Genomic DNA, 6,000 nt, shown 5'->3' with positions numbered 1-6,000 from the left:
GTGTGTTTAATGCATGTGTAAGTATACTTGCAGATTTATATATATATATATATATATATATATACATGCTTGAGGTACAAACAGATGTGAGTCTATGAGGCAAATATAAGAGTATGAAGGTGAGTGACTTCAGGTAAGCAACAGGAGTGTATGTGAATGTTTTTTTTTATTATTATTATTTGTTTGCTTTTGGAATGTGTGTACACTTGGGAGATGACTCTAATACATTTGTGTATAGCGAAAGGTCTGTATCTGTGTGATTCCCCACATAATTTCTGCTCAAAAGAAAGGTTTTGCGTCTGTCTTAAAACTAAAACAGAAAGATATCTTGTTTTTTTCTTTCCTTTATACTATTTTGTCTTTGATTTTTGTGCTGTAACTTGCCTTTTGTAATTCAAGATTTACCTCAATAAAAATAAATAAAATAAAAAAAAAACTAAAACAGAAAGGGTGCATCATTTTTGTTTTCTGGTACCTTTAAGACTTACTGACATTCACATAACAACTCAAGGGTAAAGCTAAACTCAAAATGTATATACTGTCATCATGTTGCTGAGAAACTCTTTTTTATTATTATTTGTATTATGGGGCTATATGTCTCTTGGACATTAGACTTAAAATACTTTATACGTAAAACAAGTAAATACATTTCTCTTGTAAGATGTATCGAGTCCACGGATTCATCCATACTTGTGGGATATTCTCCTTCCCCTACAGGAAGTGGCAAAGAGAGCACCCACAGCAGAGCTGTCTATATAGCTCCTCCCTTAGCTCCACCCCCAGTCATTCTCTTTGCCTACTCTAAGTACTAGGAAGGGCAGAGTGAGTGTGGTGACAAAAATGTTAGTTTTTATTTTCTCAAGCAAAAGTTTATTTTAAATGGTACCGGTGTGTACTATTTACTCTCTGGCAAAAAAGGGATGAAGATTTCTGCAAGGAGGATGATGATCTTAGCACTTTGTAACTAAGATCCACTGCTGTTCTCACTAGGCCTGAAGAGTACAGGAAAACTTCAGTTGGGGGAACAGTTTGCAGGCTAAACTGCATTGAGGTATGTTTAGGCTATTTTTTTCTAGACAGACTGTGATTATTCTAGAAGACTGGCAATATCCCCATGAGGGAAGGGTAAGCTGTATTCAGACACTTAGTAGAAATCCTAGCTTGCATAAAGGGCTCATTAGTTACTGGTGACACTGATAGGAAAAAACTTTTTGTTTTTTATTAAAAAAATGCAAATATAACGTTTTTTGAGGGACTTTAAGGGGTCATTGTGGCTTGCTTAAGGTTATTAACCCACATGGCTAGTTTAGGAAACACACTGTTGTGTTTCTTTTAGGCCCCATAACATTGAGTGAGGTGGGAGGGGCCTATTTTCGCGCATCAGTTGCGCAGTTTCTTTTCCTCTGAGACATCCAGCTACTTCTCCAGAGGCACCTACTGTGTTTGAGGGCTGTAAAGAGTTTTTTTTCCCCCACAAATCGTTTATAAAGGGCAGGTAGGCGCCACAGCAGAGCTGTGGCAAGGTGCTGAACGTTTTTTGTATCGGTTTTTGACGTTTTGTCAATCCGGTTTTTACATTAAGGGGTTAATTGTTTATTTGCATAGCTGTGCAAAGTTACTAAGGCTTTATGATGCTACTGTAAAAATTTCGTTGTTTACTGCTTTTTTACACTGTTTTGCAGAGTTTGTGCAGCTTTTTTTCTCTTAAAGGCACAGTACCGTTTTTTTCTAAGTGTTATTTGCTTTGATTAAAGTGTTTTCCAAGCTTGCTTGTTACATTACTAGCCTGTTTAACATGTCTGATACCAAGGAAAATCCTTGTTAAATGTGTTTAGAAGCCATTGTGGAACCTCCTCTTAGAATGTGTCCCACTTGCACTATGTCTATAAATTATAAAGAGCATATTTTAGCACTTAAAAATATTGCAATAGATGATTTTCAGACAGAAGGAAATGAGGGTTTAACATCTAGCTCTCCCCTAGTGTCACAACCAGTAACACCCGCACAAGTGACACCTAGTACCTCTAGTGCGTCTAATTCATTTACTTTACAAGACATGGCCACAGTTATGAATACAACCCTCACAGAGATTTTATCCAAACTGCCTGGTTTACAAGGAAAGCGTGACAGCTCTGGGTTAAGAACAAATGCTGAGCCGCCTGACGCTTTAGTAGCAGTATCCGATATACCCTCACAATGTTCTGAAGTAGGGGTAAGGGATTTGTTATCTGAGGGAGAAATTTCTGATTCAGGAAAGACACTCAGTCAGACAGATTCTGATATGACAGCATTTAAATTTAAGCTTGAACACCTCCGCTTATTGCTCAGGGAGGTATTAGCGACTTTAGATGATTGTGACCCTATAGTGGTCCCAGAGAAATTGTGTAAAATGGACAAATACTTGGAGGTTCCTGTTTACACTGATGTTTTTCCAGTCCCTAAGAGGATTGTGAATATTGTTACTAAGGAGTGGGATAGACCAAGTATTCCGTTCGCTCCCCCTCCTATTTTTAAGAAAATGTTTCCCATATCTGACACCATGCGGGACTCGTGGCAGACAGTCCCTAAGGTGGAGGGAGCTTTTTCTACTTTGGCTAAGCGTACAACTATACCTATCAAAGACAGTTGTGCTTTCAAAGACCCTATGGATAAAAAAAATTAGAGGGTCTCCTGAAGAAAATTTTTGTTCATCAAGGTTTTCTTCTCCAACCTATTGCGTGCATTGTTCCTGTAACTACTGCAGCTGCTTTCTGGTTTGAGGCTCTAGAAGAGGCTCTTCAGATGGAGACTCCATTAGAGGATATTATGGATAGAATTAAGGCCCTTAAGTTGGCTAATTCTTTCATTACAGATGCCGCTTTCCAACTGGCTAAATTAGCGGCAAAGAATTCATGTTTTGCCATTTTAGTACGCAGGGCGTTATGGCTTAAGTCCTGGTCTGCTGATGTGTCATCAAAATCTAAACTTTTGAACATCCCTTTCAAAGGAAAGACCCTATTCGGGCCTGAACTGAAAGAGATTATTTCAGACATCACTGGAGGGAAAGGCCATGCCCTCCCTCAGGATAGAACAAATAAAATGTGGACCAAACAAAATAATTTTCGTTCCTTTCGGAACTTCAAGGGTTGTCCCGTTTCAGCTTCCCCTGCTGCAAAGCAAGATGGGAATTTTGCCCAATCCAAGTCAGTCTGGAGACCTAACCAGGCTTGGAACAAGGGTAAACAGACCAAGAAGCCTGCAGCTGCCTCTAAGACAGCATGAAGGGGTAGCCCCCGATCCGGGACCGGATCTAGTAGGGGGCAGACTCTCTCTCTTCGCTCAGGCTTGGGCAAGAGATGTTCACGATTCCTGGGCCTTAGAAATTGTGTCCCAGGGATATCTTCAGGACTTCAAGGACTCTCCCCCAAGGGGGAGATTTCACATTTCTCAATTGTCTGCAAACCAGACAAAAAGAGAGGCGTTCTTACGCTGTGTAGAAGACCTACATACCATGGGAGTAATCCACCCAGTTCCAAAAGCGGAACAAGGTTTTACTCAAACCTGTTTGTGGTTCCCAAAAAACAGGGAACTTTCAGACCAATCTTGGATCCCAAAATTCTAAACAAATTCCTCAGAGTACCATCATTCAAGATGGAGACTATTCGGACTATTTTACCGTTGATCCATGAGGGTCAATATATGACTACCGTGGACTTAAAGGACCAGTCAACACATTAGATTTGCATAATCAACAAATGCAAGATAACAAGACAATGCAATAGCACTTAGTTTGAACTTCAAATAAGTAGTAGATTTTTTTTATAACAAATTTCAAAGTTATGTATATTTCCACTCCCCTTGTACCATGTGATAACAATCAGCCAATCACAAATGCATATACGTATAGTCTGTGAATTCCTGCACATGCTCAGTAGGATCTGGTGACTCAAAAAGTGTAAATATAAAAGACTGTGCACATTTTTTTTAATGGAAGTAAATTGGAAAGTTGTTTAAAATGACATACTGTATCTGAATCATGGAAATTTAATTTAAGCTGAGTGTCCCTTTAAAGCATGTGTATCTACACATCCCTATTCACAGAGATCATCAATTCCTTAGATTTACCTTTATGGACAGAAATTACCAGTTCGTGGCCCTTCCCTTCGGGTTGGCCACAGCTCCCAGAATTTTCACAAAAGTGCTAGGGTCCCTTTTGGCGGTGCTAACGCCGCGGGGCATAGCAGTGGTGCCTTATCTAGACGACATCTTAATTCAGGCGTCGCCTTTCCAACTAGCCAAGTCTCACACGGACATCATGTTGGCTTTTCTGAGATCTCACGGGTGGAAGGTGAACATAAAAAAAGAGTTCTCTCTTCCCTCTCACAAGAGTTTCCTTCCTAGGGCCTCTGATAGACTCGGTAGAAATAAAAATATTTCTGACGGAGGTCAGAAAATCAAAACTCTTAACCGCTTGCCGAGCTCTTCATTCCATTCCTCGGCCATCAGTGGCTCAGTGCATGGAGGTAATCGGACTCATGGTAGCGGCAATGGACATAGTTCCTTTTGCCCGCCTACACCTCAGACCACTGCAACTATGCATGCTCAAACAGTGGAATGGGGATTATGCAGATTTATCTCCTCAACTGCATCTGGACCAGGAGACCAGAGATTCTCTTCTCTGGTGGTTGTCTCAGGACCACCTGTCTCAGGGAATGTGTTTCCACAGGCCAGAGTGGCTCATAGTAACGACAGATGCCAGCCTGTTAGGCTGGGGTGCAGTCTGGAACTCCCTGAAAGCACAGGGCTTATGGTCTCAGGAGGAAACTCTCCTCCCGATAAACATTCTAGAACTGAGAGTGATATTCAATGCGCTTCAGGCGTGGCACCAGCTTGCTGCGGCCAAATTCATCAGATTTCAGTTCTGACAACATCACGACTGTAGCTTATATCAATCATCAAGGAGGAACAAGGAGTCCTCTAGCGATGATGGAGGTAACCAAAATAATCCGATGGGCGGAGGATCACTCTTGCCATCTCTCAGCAATCCATATCCCAGGAGTAGAGTACTGGAAGGCGGATTTCCTAAGTCGTCAGACTTTTCATCCGGGGGAGTGGGAGCTCCATCCGGAGGTATTTGCCCAGCTGACTCAGCTATGGGGCACACCAGAATTGGATCTGATGGCCTCCCGTCAGAATTCCAAACTTCCTTGTTACGGGTCCAGGTCCCGGGATCCCCAGGCGGTACTGATAGATGCTCTAGCAGTCCCCTGGTCCTTCAATCTGGCCTATGTATTTCCACCGTTTCCTCTCCTCCCACGTCTGGTTGCCAGAATCAAGCAGGAGAGAGCTTTGGTGATTCTGAAAGCACCTGTGTGGCCACGCAGGACTTGGTATACAGACCTAGTGGACATGTCATCGGTTCCACCGTGGACTCTGCCAATGAGGCAGGACCTTTTAATCCAAGGTCCATTCAAGCATCCAAATCTAATTTCTCCTAGAATATTGTCCTTTCTCCAAGAAGGATTGGAGAAGGGATTATCAGCTAGTTCCTTAAAAGGACAGATATCTGCTTTGTCTATTCTTTTACACAAACGTCTGGCAGATGTCCAAGACGTTCAAGCGTTTAGTCAGGCCTTGGTTAGTATCAAGCCTGTATTTAAACCTGTTGCTCCGCCATGGAGCCTAAACTTAGGGGTTCCGTTTGAACCTATGCATTCCATAGATATTAAGCTTCTATCTTGGAAAGTTTTGTTTTTAGTAGCTATCTCTTCGGCTAGAAGAGTTTCTGAGTTATCTGCTTTACAGTGTGATTCACCTTACCTTGTTTTCCATGCAGATAAGGTGGTTTTGCGTACCAAACCTGGGTTTCTTCCTAAGGTTGTTTCTAATAGGAATATCAATCAGGAGATTGTTGTTCCTTCACTGTGTCCTAATCCTTCATCAAAGAAGGAACGTCTGTTGCACAATCTTGATGTGGTTCGTGCTTTAAAGTTCTACTTACAAGCAACTAAAGATTTCCGT

General features: G+C 41.7%; 1 protein-coding gene across 6 annotated transcripts in view; it reads left to right on the top strand.

Moving 5' to 3' along the window:
- CIC (capicua transcriptional repressor) overlaps positions 1-6,000 on the top strand; it is a 368,710-nt gene that overhangs the window by 276,412 nt on the left and 86,298 nt on the right. The gene's annotated exons all lie outside the window — the stretch shown is intronic.

Source organism: Bombina bombina, chromosome 8 (assembly GCF_027579735.1).
Source record: "Bombina bombina isolate aBomBom1 chromosome 8, aBomBom1.pri, whole genome shotgun sequence".
Classification (NCBI taxonomy): domain Eukaryota; kingdom Metazoa; phylum Chordata; class Amphibia; order Anura; family Bombinatoridae; genus Bombina; species Bombina bombina.
Note: the sequence above shows the minus strand (reverse complement) of the source record. Positions and strands in the feature narration are given on the sequence as shown.